The 13,407-nt window shown below is 52.2% G+C and overlaps 1 protein-coding gene across 1 annotated transcript in view; it reads left to right on the top strand.

The window, feature by feature from the left end:
* ARHGEF10L (Rho guanine nucleotide exchange factor 10 like) overlaps positions 1–13,407 on the top strand; it is a 117,939-nt gene that overhangs the window by 104,303 nt on the left and 229 nt on the right. The gene's annotated exons all lie outside the window — the stretch shown is intronic.

Genomic DNA, 13,407 nt, shown 5'->3' with positions numbered 1-13,407 from the left:
CTGGCTGAAGGTCGAAAGATGAATTATGCATGGCCAGGCCTGGAAAGGCTGGCTTTCCTTATCGCCCCCAGTTCATCCCCTCCAAAGTGTCCACGTGGGGATTTCCAAAATCTGTTCCTCTCTGTGTGTGCATTTGGAGAACGGCGAAGGACTGCTCTATCTCTGTGTGTGTGTGTGTGTGTGTGTGTGTGTGCGCGCGCATACTAGGTTTGGGGTCTGTGTGGTTCCTCCAGGGCTCTCCCGTTTCCATTTGGACCTGCCTGCCGAGGAACCTAATGGCGCAGCAGGGAAATGACTGGATTAGCAAGCCAGAGGTTGCCAGTTCGGATCTCCGCTGGTACCTCTATTGGGCAGCAGCAATATAGGAAGATGCTGGAAGGCATCATCATCTCATACTGCGGGGGAGATGGCAATGGGAAACCCCTCCTGTATTCTTCCCAAGGCAACCACAGGGCTCTGTGGGCGCCAGGAGTCGACACCGACTCGACGGCACAACTTTACCTTGTTACCAAGGAACATACGAAGCTGCTGTATACTGAGTCAGACCATTGGTCCAGCAAGCTCAGTATTGTCTGCACTGACTGGCAGCGGCTCTCCAAGGTTCCAGGCAGGAGGCGTTTTCAACTCCCTACCTGGAGATGCTGCCAGGGATTGTAATTGGGGCCTTCTGTGGGCAAAGCAGATGCTCTAGCACTGAGCTACGTGCCCGTCCCCAAACATGGGTCTCCCATCCTGGCACTGAGCACACCAAGAAGCTTTGGCCCACCCTGTAAGCTCAGATGTGCAAGAGTGAGCTGAGTGGGGAAGCACTTGTTCGTGCTCAGAGGCATGGTTGACCCCTGCCTCTACCGGCCTCCCTTTTCCTCTGTTATTCCCCTTGATAGCTGGATTGTGGGCTGTCGGTCCAGGGCGCCATCTCCACTTAGCTAGCCTCGTGGTTAATTGTGGTTCTTGTTGCATCTCTTCTCATTCCAGGGCCATGCGAGATGGTTTAAGCTCCTGGTTAGACTGCCACCACTGCATCCGGTGGCAGTGAATTCCGCAAGCTAATTTTATTTTTGCATTGATAAAATTGCAGGCAGGATTCCTTTTTTCTAAGCTCGTGGCCACCACTGCGTCTGGATCTGGTGGCAGTGAATTCTGCAAGCTCATTCTCTTTTTGCACTGATATCCTGTTCTTCCTCTAAGAATTGCCAGAATGGCTGTGTTGATCCTCACAACACCCCTGTGAGGTAGGTTAGGCTGAGAGAGAAGTGACAGGCCCAGAGTCACCCAGTGAGTTTCACGGCTGAAGGGGGCTTTGAATGTGGGAAGAGACCTGTCCATTCCTTCTCCGGAAAGCGCTTTGAACCTGTATGGCCCTTGTAAATAATCACCACCAGAATGCTGACCTTTTCCAAAGCATCCTGGCTGCTGCTTCCCTGCTCCCACCTGTCCATTTTAACACCCCGCCTGCTGGGGGAAAGATTGCCTGGTGTTGCTTCTCCTCATTAGCTCACATTTAGAAGGTCGTTAGCATACGGAGGAGATCCGGTATTGGAAATTAATGGACTGTCTAGGGATGCTTAAGCCCTTCTGTTGTTTAAAAGAGAGAAAGGGGGAAAGATCCTCCCAGGATGTGTCCGTGAGTAACACGGGGGCAGACCAGAGCGTCCTCTCGCTGGATGGCGCCCTGGACTTCTCGAGAGGAAGGTGTTGGCCTAATTGAGAGGGACAAACCGCAGTGTTTAACTGCTCATCATAACCAGTTATTCGACCAAAGGTTAAGAACATAGAAAGCTGCCTTATACTGAGTCGGACCCTTGGTCCAAATAGCTCAGTATTGTCTTTACAGACTGGCAGCGGCTTCTCCAAGGCTGCAGGCAGGAGTCTCTCTCAGCCCTCTCTTGGAGATGCCGCCAGGGAGGGAACCTGGAACCTTCTGCATGCAAGCAGGCAGGTGTTCTTCCATTGAGCTACGGCCCCCTCCCCTCAGGGGAACGCCTTACAGCACTCGCATGTCATCTCCCATCCAAATGCAAACCAGGGCGGACCCTGCTTAGCAAAGGGGACAAGGCATGCTTGCTACTCAAGACCAGCTAAAGAGAATGCCCGTGAGTGTGTGTGAAAGCTGTCCTTCCAGGCTCCTGTATCTGAACACCAAGCTTTGCTCCACTTTAGGAGAACCACAGGCTCTAAAACGTGCTCTTGCTGGGAATCCCAGTTGGCGGGGGAGGAGGATGCTTCGTCCCTTGCAAGGAGAAAGCCACTCTGTTCATGCTTGGGGACTTTCCTTCATCCTTCTCCCCACGGAGAGCTGATTCCCACCCCCCGGCCCTGAAATTAACCCTTGACTGGCCACCCGATACATCTCGATGTCTTCTATCCAAACCTTTCTCCGCTTCCGTGGGCCCTCCTGGCCGTCTTTCTCCTCCAGGGTAGGCCCCTGTGCCGGAAAGCCCCACTTGGATGCAGAAGAGCGACCTGCCAGGCTGAGCAATGCACAATGAATGTTTGCCGCCAAGGCCGATCGCCCAGGAGACTTCGGGAGTGCTGATTTCTCCGGTGGTGCAGCATAGCGAGGCCTAATGCGTGCTCTGGTGGCGGCAGCATCCATGTGCTGCCCTCCGGGAGGTGGTTTTGGGATGCATCTGATGTCGGAGTCCCTTCGCATTCCATCAGCCTCCCGGCTTTGAAGGTGAGCTTCCTTGGCAGGCTCCTGTGCCGAGGTCTCATTGATACCTCATTCCTCGTCGGGAGAGCAAAACAGACAGCAACCCAGATTTCTGCTGGTGGAGGCCCCCTCCTGAGTCTGTTCAGGCTTCCTTCTGGATGTATTCTCCGTTTGAACCACACTTCTTACACTCTCCACCCTCCTCAGTCTCTTTGAATAAGCAATATCTTCCTGTGTTCTTTTTGAGGGCAGTAGTGGGAGCCAGCACGGCGTAGTGGTTAGTGTGTTGGACTAGGATGTGGGAGATGACCCGAGTTCAGATCCCCATTCAGCCATGAAACTCAATGGGTTGCAGGCAGGAGTCTCTCTCAGCCCTCTCTTGGAGATACCGCCAGGGAGGGAACTTGGAACTTCTAGTCTCCCTTTCATATGCAACCAGGGCGGACTCTGCTTAGCTAAGGGGACAAGTCATGCTGGCTACCACCAGACCAGCTCTCCTTCCGAAGCACATGTGTTGTGACACCACAGTCCCTACGTGGACAGCAGGGTGCCGTTCACATTTCCGATGCCTTGCTTCGAATTTATTCGCTGCGAAATAGAGCTATGACGTCTTGTATCCGGCGTAAAAAGGTTGCTGTTTTTTCAGGTTGTTGGTTTCCACAAGACTGCTCTCCCTGCTGTTTACGTTTCAAATGCGATTTGCCTGGACGGAAGCATTTTGCTGCTGTTGAGCAGCTAAGCTGGAAAGCGCCCCTTTCTCCCACTCTTTCTGTGCTGTCTCCCTGTTTCTGGAAGTTTCGGATCGCAAGGTCTCCCCTGGGGCAGCAATTTGTTCCCTGTTTGTGGATGCGGCACGCTGTCAAATCCTGGATGTGGAGCAGCCTGCTTGAATCCACCTCCATGTCTCCGTGGCCACGAGGGGCCTGTGGGAGGGACCCGAAGGTGCTGCCACCCCCGCCGGCTGTTTCAGCACAATGAGCGCTGTTGTCACCAGCTTGTGTGATTCACTCTGCAGCTGGGGAGTGAGGGACTGTGTGCGTAGCATGTGGAGAGGCACCCGTAATTAGCACCTTGCTCCTGGGACACGTGCCGGGCTCCCTGCTTATTAAACGGGCGGAATAAGAAGGTGGGGGCTGGTCTATGAATCACGCATCTTCTGTGGACCTGCCTGCCTGCCTGCCTGCCTTCCTTCCTTCCATCCTTCCTTCCTTCCTTCCTCAACAGAATCTCCACTCCATCCTGCAGAAACGAGGTGCATCAGAAACACAAGAACTTGCACTGGATTTCTGTTTCCATTCATGAATTTATTTTTGAGAGTGTGGAGCAGTTCCACACAAAGCAGGAAATGGAGATCAGCTAGAGCAGGGCTGCAGGAGAGGTTCGTCTGGCAGCTACTCAGGGATGGGCCTTCTCCGTAGCTGCCCCTGGACTTTGGCATGCGCTCCCTGCTGAAGTAAGAGCCTCTCTGTCACTGGCTACTTTTAAAAAGGCACTGATCTGGGCGACAGTGGTGTTAGGTGTCGAGTCGGTGTCGACTCCTGGCGCCCACAAATCCCTATGGTTGTCTTGGGTAGAATACAGGAGGGGTTGACCATGGCCTCCTGAGAGGATGCCTTTCAGCATCTTCCTCTATCGCTGCTGCCCAATATAGTACCAGCGGGGATTCGAACCGGCAACCGCTGGCTTGCTAGGCAAGTCATTTCCCGCTGCGCCATTAGATGCAAGAAACACAAGTTTTGGGTGGTCTAGAAATGTAATAAATAAAATAAAATAAGTAAATAAATTAGGGAAATCTGGGCCAGGCCAGAAGGGTCTGGGCATGTCTGAGAATGCCGGCTTCTGCTGCTATCCCTAATCTCTAGAGAACTGTTTCCAGGAGGGAAATAACCATTAAACAGTCCTGTCTAGAGGTTGGCTCTTAATTCAGCTGCTGGCACATCAGAGTCAGATTGGGTTGCCTGCCTCGGGCCAAAGGAAACTTGGAGGTAGATTCAAGCAAGTAGCGTTATGAGCAGACCTGCAGAAGTGATTATTTCAAGCCTCAGGCCCCAGGCGCTTACAATTTGAGGTTTAGCAGAGGGGAGGGGCAACAGAGGAAGAGGAGAGAGAGGTGAAAGAGAGATAGAGACAATAGAGGATGGATATGCAAAAAACGGTGGAGTGGAAGAATTAGGATGCTCGCCTTTAATGATATTCTTAATGTATGCTTGTAGGCCTCTTTGTGGTGTTATTGAAGCAAATGTTTTGTGCTTGTTCTTTTCAGTGTTTTGCATGTTTGGTGATAACATTAATTAAACAAACAAACAAAAAAACTGGTTTGGAACTTGTTTCCAAATTGGACAGCTGTGCAGCAAACCGGCAGAACTCAGACCTCAGCGAACGTGGCGTGTGTGTTCCGAATGTTCTCCTCCCACCTTCCCAGCAATTGAGGCAGGCACCTGTCCTCCTTGCCTATGGGGGGGGGGCGAGTTAGCAGGGTGCAATTTGGCAGGGTGAATGGGCCCTTTGGCCTGGATCAGCCACGGGGCTCTGAGCTGGCGCTTTCCCAGACAGCCGGCTTCGCCGTGGATTGAGAGTGAGGCTTCTAGGTGAGTTCGAAGCTGCCCCCCCCCAAACCGATGCAAACAGTGGCTGGTGTTTTGTTTTGTTTTGTTTTTTACCCTGGATATAAAACCGGGCTACATTCTAACCTTCAGTGAAAAGCCCAAATTGTGTGTGAAGTGCTCCCCTCCATTCCGGAGGAGATGCAGGTGTGGAAAACATCCTGGTGGGGGCTACCTATACCTGTGGCCTCTCCCCCTAAACTGCAACACACACACACACACACACACACACACACACACACACACACACACACACACCCCACCACCCAGACTGAGGCCTTTCCTGATGGCTAAGGTGCCCCGGCCCCCTCCTCCTTCCAGCCTAGTCCAAGCCTGAAATTGAAACCAGCGTCTGAGAGAGGCGAGGTCCGCTGGGTCCTTGGCAAGTGTTTTTCCTCCCTCTTCTCTCTGCTTCTGAGATACTAACCACTGGTCCTTGTCACAGTGCTGAGAGGCACAAGCCTTGAGTCGGAATGGGGAGAGAAAATCAATTTCTTTCTAAAGACATATATTATTGTAGCCCCAACTGGCTGGGTCCTCGCGCTCCCCTCCCTCGAAATCTACAGAGGATCTTCTTCGATTCCACATCAGGCTTTAATCTCCTTGCTTATCCCTCATTATTGGGGGGTTAGGAAGAGCAGGAGAGATTAAGGGAGCGAGAGGGAGATAACAGGCCCCGCTTTTCAGCATCCACACACCCCAAGGGGGGCGCGGGGGGGGGGGCTGGCTGGGTGCTGCCCCCAGCTCAACACTCGGCTGTGATGTTAGCTAAAGGAGGGCTTTGCTGGAAGGAATTAAGGTTTAAATGGAAACCCCAAGTGGCTGCAGTGACATTTCAGCTGCGTCCAAATTGCTCTTTTCCCTTCAGATCCTTTACAATAGACTGTGATGTGTTTGGTGTTAACAGGCAGGAAAAACACCACTGCATTTGTGTGGCCTTTCCAGTGCTGACACCGTCAACTGACTGCTTTTTTGCAGGGGCGGGGCCGGGGGGACCAGATCTAAAGGCCTTCTTCCTGTGAAGTGCAGAGTGACTGTGTGCTCTGAGAGAATGTGAGGGAGCATTGCCGCTCCTGCAAGGAACCGTGTGTGTGTGTGTGTGTTGCATGTGTGTGCACATGTGTTGTGTTGTGTGCGTATGTTGTGTGCATGTGTGTGTGTTGCATGTGTTTGTGTTGTGTGTGTGTGCATGCGTTGCTCCAGGGCTAGCCCAGGGTCTTGCAGGCGCCTGGTCAATCAGTGCCCCCATTTTTGCCTTGGGGGGGATGCCTTGTTAGCCTCTTCCTTATGTGAGGATTCAGTGTTGCCACCCTTGAGGGTTCAGCTCCCTCCCTAGCGAGTCTCCAGAGATCTCTGAGTGGGGAATGGGTGTTCTCTTGGCTGCAGGGCCCATCCATGTCAACTTGTGCAAGATCCCCAAGGACGGATCTTCAAGCGAGAGCAGATGTCCAAAGCTGGGTAGACGGCCGGTCAGTGGGAGGCAGCTTCAGACCTTCAGTGGCCGCAATGATTACACAAGAGCTGTGTAAGCAGGAATATCTCGGCGGCAAAAGGGAAAAGCGCCTAACACCACTCTGGCTTTCATGCAGCTTATCTTCCCTCCAACCAATCTTGACCTTCGTGCCACACTCTGAAAGGCTCTCTTCTCCCTATCTCCAGACCGTCAGATTTTATTTTTTGGCCCGTGTTCTAGGAGAACTTCCTTCGCCTCTGCTCCTCTTCCCAGCCTGCCTTCCATCTGCAGTTTGGGCTCTGTGGCTTTGTAGCTGTCTCTTTCTCCACGGGAAGCTTCGGGCAGAGTGTTTTGTTCTCAGCTCGGCCCTCTTTCTTCCTCGTCCCCGTTCCCAGTCAAATAGGTTTGACTTTCCCTCCACCTTCGCTTCCCTCTCCCAGCCCCTCCTGGGCATCGAAGAGTCAAACGTTTATCAGCAAAGGCCCACCTTTCATCTCCGGGTAAATGAGCTGCTGCGCGACATATATCTGCATACATCTCGGGGATGAGCCAAAGGAGAGGATCTCTCCGCCTCCTCCTCCTCCGAGCAGCCTTGGTTTCCAGCAAGAAGCTTTGGAGATGAAAGTCCCCCTTCCCTTCAGAAGGGCACACAAAAGGCGGTTCTGCTCTGCGGAGGAACCACCTCTTCAAAGGGCCTTTTGGTGGCAACAAGATGGTCTCTGCCCCATTAGGAAGAGCGGAGCTTTGTGTCGGCCACTTTGAACCCCTCGGTCCAGGGTGCTTACATGGAATTCATACTCACCAAAGAGTCTTCTGAGGGGACTGTTTTGGGGCAGGGGGCTGGGTGGGTATTTGCATGAAAGCAGCGGGGGCTGCAAACACCAGCAGGCAAGGAAGAGGACAGAAAATGTGGCGGAGGCAGCACTGGAGTGTCATACCAGGAGGGATGGACTCCTTTATAGATGGGGAGGGGTTTCTCTAAACCAGAGCCCTCTAATAACTCGGTAAATGGCAGCTTCCTATGTTCCCAAGTTCCAGGCATCACCAGCCGGGGAGTTATTAACATTGCAATGGTATCTGCAGTGGGGATCCGGTTTCTGCCACCTCTACTGCTGTGAATCTCGGCTCCCCACCGCTCTGTTGAGGCCGCGGAAATTGTCCGGGTGATCACGAAGCAAGGCCCAGCTAAGAAGGCACGTGGAATGAGAGAGGAGGGGAACTGGTCTTGTGACTTATCCCCTTTGCTAAGCAAGCTCCACCCTGATTGCATATGAATGGGAGACTCAGTGTGTGAGCACTGTCAGATATTCCCCTTAGGGGAAGGGGCTGTTCTGGGAAGAGCATCTGCCTGCTTGCATGCAGAAGGCTCCAGGTTCCCTCCCTGGCAGCATCTCCAGGATAGGGCTGAGAGTGATTCCTGCCAGCCACCTTGGAGAAGCCGCTGCCAGTCTGTGAAGACAATACTGAGCTAGATGGACCAAGGGTCTGACTCAGTATATGGCAGCTGCCTATGTTCCTATGAAGAGCATCTAGGTCCCAAGTTCCCTCCCTGGCAGCATCTCCAGGACAGGGCAGAGAGAGCCTCATGCCTGCAACCTTGGAGAAGCCGCTGCCAGTCTGGGTAGACAATACTGAGCTGGATGGACCAAAGGTCTGACTCAGTATACGGCAGCTTTCTATGATATCTTCCCCCCATGGGGCTCCTTCCAAGGAATCCCCTCCATCACCCTCGTGTCCCTGGGAGTGGAGGCAATGCTGCCCCAGGCGGACATGAAGATATGAAGAGCCCGGCTGGATCAGGCCCATCTAGTCCAGCATCCTGTTTCACACAGTGGCCCGCCAGAAGCCTTGGGGAGCCACACTACCTGGAGATAAAGGCATTCCCCCTCCAAGAGTGGGGTCTTCCTGGTGGAGCTACTCAGGAGGAGGGGGAGGCCAGCTTGGGTGCCTCCTCTGGAGGTGGGGCCCCAGAAGGGTGGAGGCTCTCAGGGGTTGCGTCTGCTGGTCCAAGAGCTCCCATTCAGAGCCTCTACTTCCAGCCTAAGGCTGTTGTTGTGTGGGGTTTCAATGGTGCACATGTGTCATTGCATGCTGGTAAAGCAGCATGCACTAATTCTGGGATTAATTTTAGAAATTCGAGTTCAACAGGCTTTCAGGAGGAGAGGGATGCAGGGGGACATGAACTTGGGGAGGAAAAGGGAGCACCTTCGAACAACTCCTTTCCTCTGTATGGAGACCAAATGCCAGGCTAGGAGCAGCTGTGTCCGGTGGCCCAGTAGGGGAAGGAAAAGCACCTGGTTTCGGCTGGTTGCCCAGGACGCTCTCTTCCAACATAAAATCCTGTAGCATGACTTACTGGAATAGAAATCAATGCATGCAGAAAGGTCCACAGGTTGAAACACTTAGGCAAAAAGGAAAGCAAAGTTTCCGATAATTTATTTGGACAAGGCAGCCTCAACACCGGCACGCCACGCTGAGTGGTGAGATGCAACTGGAAATTAACCTGATCAAACAAATCCAAGCAACAGCTGAAGCGTTTTGTGCACGTCAAACCCAACAACGTACAGGCGAGCGGAGCTTCTGAGGACAGAGAGAAGCAATCTATCTAGGAGGAGAATCCAATTCCTTTGCAACAAGGTTAAGATGCGTTTTTTCCTTTTAAGATGTCTGGTTATTAAGTTTCTGAGAGGCAGGGAGAGAGGCGGCCGCGGCTGGCGGAAAAGGCTCCTAGAGGGAAATTATTCCATCAAATGCAACAAGTGAATATTTGAGGCAAAGACGCTGCTAATGCCGGAGCTGGAGGCTCCAGAGGGATCAAAGCCGCAGCATTTTTAGACACCAGCACTTGAGAAAACAGGGCTCCCAATTTGTAAACCTTTTGCTTTCTCTCCTCGTCTGCCTGAGGGACTTGGAGAAATTTCTCTTGCCAACCGGCCCCCCAAGTTCGATGCTTCGGAATCGGTAGCTCTTCCCCTCTCAGCTTCATGTTTTCCTCAAGAAGTCCTAGAACGTGGCTGTGTCACCAGACAGCCTTCAGCTGTAGAGAAGAATCCTCAACAGTAGAAAAGGGGTCCCCAAACCCAATCAGTAGATACTGTAGCTACTCAAATCCAAGTTTAGGGTTCCCCCCCTGCCCCCAGGTTCTCTGGTGTTAGAAATTGGGCTGGTCACCTTAAATTCAAAGTCCTTTCCCCTTTTGCATCAATACTGGTATAACCTGTATTTAACCTCTATTGTTTAATCAGGGGGCCATCTTAAATTAACTACCATACCATACCAGCATTATGGACTTCTCAAGGGAGCTGGGTCTTGGACACATGACGCGAAGACCCAGCTCCCTTGAGAAGTCCATAATGCTGGGGAAAGTTGAAGGAAAGAGGAGAAGAGGACGGCCAGCAGCAAGGTGGATGGACTCGATGATGACAGCAATGAATGCACCACTGAGAGAGCTTAAAGGCCAAGCGGAAGACAGATCATTCTGCAGAGAATCTATCTATGGGGTCACTCAGAATCGACACTGATTTGATGGTGTTTGGGTAAACACAGTAAAACCCGTGATGATGATCAGCCCTGGGAGATTTCTCAAGCGATGTTGCCCAAGTGAGGAACACTTCCAGGGCAGAAGAATGGGCCCTAGCTGGCAATACCTCTGCCCGCCGGGATCCAGTGTGGAGGCTTGTCATACATCAGAGGCAGCTGTGACAGGGGTGTCGTGCCTGAGGCTGTTCTTGTACGATCACAACTCTCAACACCCTCAGCTGCAAGGGAGCCTATGATTCAGCCTCATGCGGAACCCATTTCCCCCAGTACGCCTCCTCGGATCCCCCAAAACTTCCCTAGCTGGAATCCTCGAATGGAGAAGGAGCCTGCGTCCTTCTGCTCACGAGGCAGGTGCATTATTGCTGAGCTACACCCCCTTCCCCAAATCACGGCAGCCAGGATTGGGCTAGAAAGCCTGGCGTCCACATGGCATCCTGCTTCTCAAGCTGTTTTTTGGGACCATTCTGCTCTTAAAAAACCAAACAAAAACCAAATGCACAACACCTACATTTTTCATCCGTGTGCATCTGGGTATCACCGCAGAGATCTACACAGCCATTCTGTCTGGGAGAAGATTGATAGCTCCTTTCTTTTAGTGTTTCAGAAATGAGGGCTTTTGTGAGCATCATGAAGGGGGGGGGAGGTAATCCAGCTGGTATTTAGAGCTGATCGTAACTCCACTTACCGGCACCTGCTCTGGAAATGACTTGTACGTCCGCGGGAAAGTGCTTTTTGTCTCTCTTTGGTGGCCCCCGTCACGTCCCCTGCCTGACAAGTTAAACACCGTATGAACAATCTGTGCTGTATCTCCTGGGGAGTGCTGGGGAGATTGTGTCCATATGGGGGCAAATTCATTTCTTTGCACCCGAGACACAAAATGGAGAACGTGGCCTGCTCGGTTAGACCAATGTCTTTTATGCAGTGTTTTGTTTTTTTTAAAAAGAAAAACAAAGCCAACGGAGTTGTGCGTCAGTAAGTGAACGAGAAAGGCAGCAATCGGCCATGGCGGCAAGAACCTTCCTGCTCAGAGACCGTTTTAGCCTACTTCAGAGACACGTGACCATAAACTGGGTGGGAGACAAGTCCTACCCTGTTTTGGGAGCGGTTGCAACCTCCCGTTGTGCAGTCATGTGTTCGATAATGGAGATCGTGGAGAGCTTGAATGTCTGCCACGCCCCAGCTGGGTAGGACAAGACTGCCCTCCCCAGATTCTGTCTCCAGGTTCTGAACGAGGTAGGTGAAGAAACCCTCCTCCTCAGCTGGGGCTTAACAGGCAGTCAAGCCCTCTGCCTCTGGCTTTAGGAACATAGGAAGCTGCCATATACCAAGTAAGACCCTGGGTCTATCTAGCTCAGGATTGTCTTCACAGACTGGCAGCGGCTTCTCCAAGGTTGCAGGCAGGAGTCTCTCTCAGCCCTATCTGGAGATGCTGCCAGGGAGGGAACTGGGAACATTTAGATGCTCTTTCCAGAGCGGCTCCATCCCCTGCTGAGGGGAATATCTTCCATTGCTGCTCACGCTTCTAGTCTCCCATTCATATGCAACCAGGGTGGACCCTGCTTAGCTAAAGAGATAAGTCATGCTTGCTACCACAAGACCAGCTCTCCTCTCTGATGATGGGAGTTGTAGTAAAAAAAAACCAAACAGCTGGGGGAGGCTACGTTGAGCTACGTTTCTGGGCTAGAAGCTTGTTTTTTGCCTGTTTAATGCAGTGGTTCCCAATCTGGGTTCCTCCAGATCTTGCTGAACTGCAACTCCCATCATTCCCAGCTACAATCTATTGTGGCTGGAGATGCTGGGAACCACTGCCTTAGAAGAGGGAAAGAAAGCGGAGAGGTACAAGTAGCTGGATTTGGTCCTGCTTTTCTGCAGCAGCCTGAGCAGAAAGGGAGACGGGTTTCCCCAGAGCCCTGAGTGGCTAACCCTGCTCATGCTGTACCAAGAGAGATGGAGACGGAGCTCATTCTCAGACCCAGCCAGGCACCAAGGAACGGACAACCTCTCTTCTGCAGAGACAGGCCACTGGTGGTCCCTCCGCTGGCAGAGAAAACCTTTCCTCTTCCTCTGCTGCCTTTTAAATTGGAGATGTTGCCCGGGATTGATCTTGGTCCCTTCTGCAGGGGGAAGACAGCCTCTGCCACTGAGCCCTGCATCTCCTTCCCCTCCTCTCTTTCATGAATTACAACACTCCACACGGCCTTGTCTTTCCTCGAAGGAAGAAGACTGCTCCTCCAGGAGTCGCTAATCCGTCTTTCGTGTAATCCTTGGAGCTCTCTGGAGCTAAAATTGTGCACAGCCAGCAAAGGGAGCCACATGGGGTTTCTTAAAAATGCCTTACAAATTGGCGAATGTCCTCCCTGAGGCGTTCGCAGAGCCACCCTCCCCTTCCAGTCTCATGGCTTCTGGCCTTCTTTGCTTCTCCGACCCCGAGAAAGTTTCCTCGAGAGACCCCTGTGGAGGCAGAGGTGCTGTGCAAACCTAGGCGCGATTGCGCGGGCCTGTGACTGGCTCCCCGATCATGCCTGAGGGGACGCATGTTCAGGAGAGCCATGCTTAATTACACAAATGGCCGGTGTGAATCAATCCTCTTGCAGCACTTAGTGTGCCAGGAGATTGATAGGATGAGCTACTGGCATGGTCAATACTCAGCTTTTAAAGGCACGTCTTGCTTTATTTCCCCATCGACGTTGCCCCTCTGGGTACTTCTCCCACCCTCCCTTCCCTGCCCTCAGTTGCCCATAAGCTAAGCTCAGTCTGGGGTCCAAATCGCCTGCATCCAAATGGAGCCAGAAATATGCGTCTCTGGGAAAGGCCATGTGTTGCTGCTTCCACAGTCTATCTCCGGCCCCTGGTAGATATACTGCTCAGAGATATATTGAGATATACTCAGACTGCTTTTGCACATGGAAGTCCCATTAGCTGCCAGGATGATTGAGACAGGATAGAAACATGTAACATAACTTAAAAAGTATGTTAAGAAAATCACTGTGCTGGTCCCAGGTGAAAAGGGGGGTTACATCTGGACCCACCCCCAATCATCTCCAACATCTGGACCCATCTCCAATCATCTAGATCAAGGTTTCTCGGACTTGGGTCCACAGATGTTATTGGACTACAACTCCCATCACCCCTAGCCACAATAGCCAGCCATCTAGCTG

Source organism: Hemicordylus capensis, chromosome 16 (assembly GCF_027244095.1).
Source record: "Hemicordylus capensis ecotype Gifberg chromosome 16, rHemCap1.1.pri, whole genome shotgun sequence".
NCBI classification, from domain to species: domain Eukaryota; kingdom Metazoa; phylum Chordata; class Lepidosauria; order Squamata; family Cordylidae; genus Hemicordylus; species Hemicordylus capensis.
This window is presented reverse-complemented; position numbering and strand designations above follow the sequence as displayed.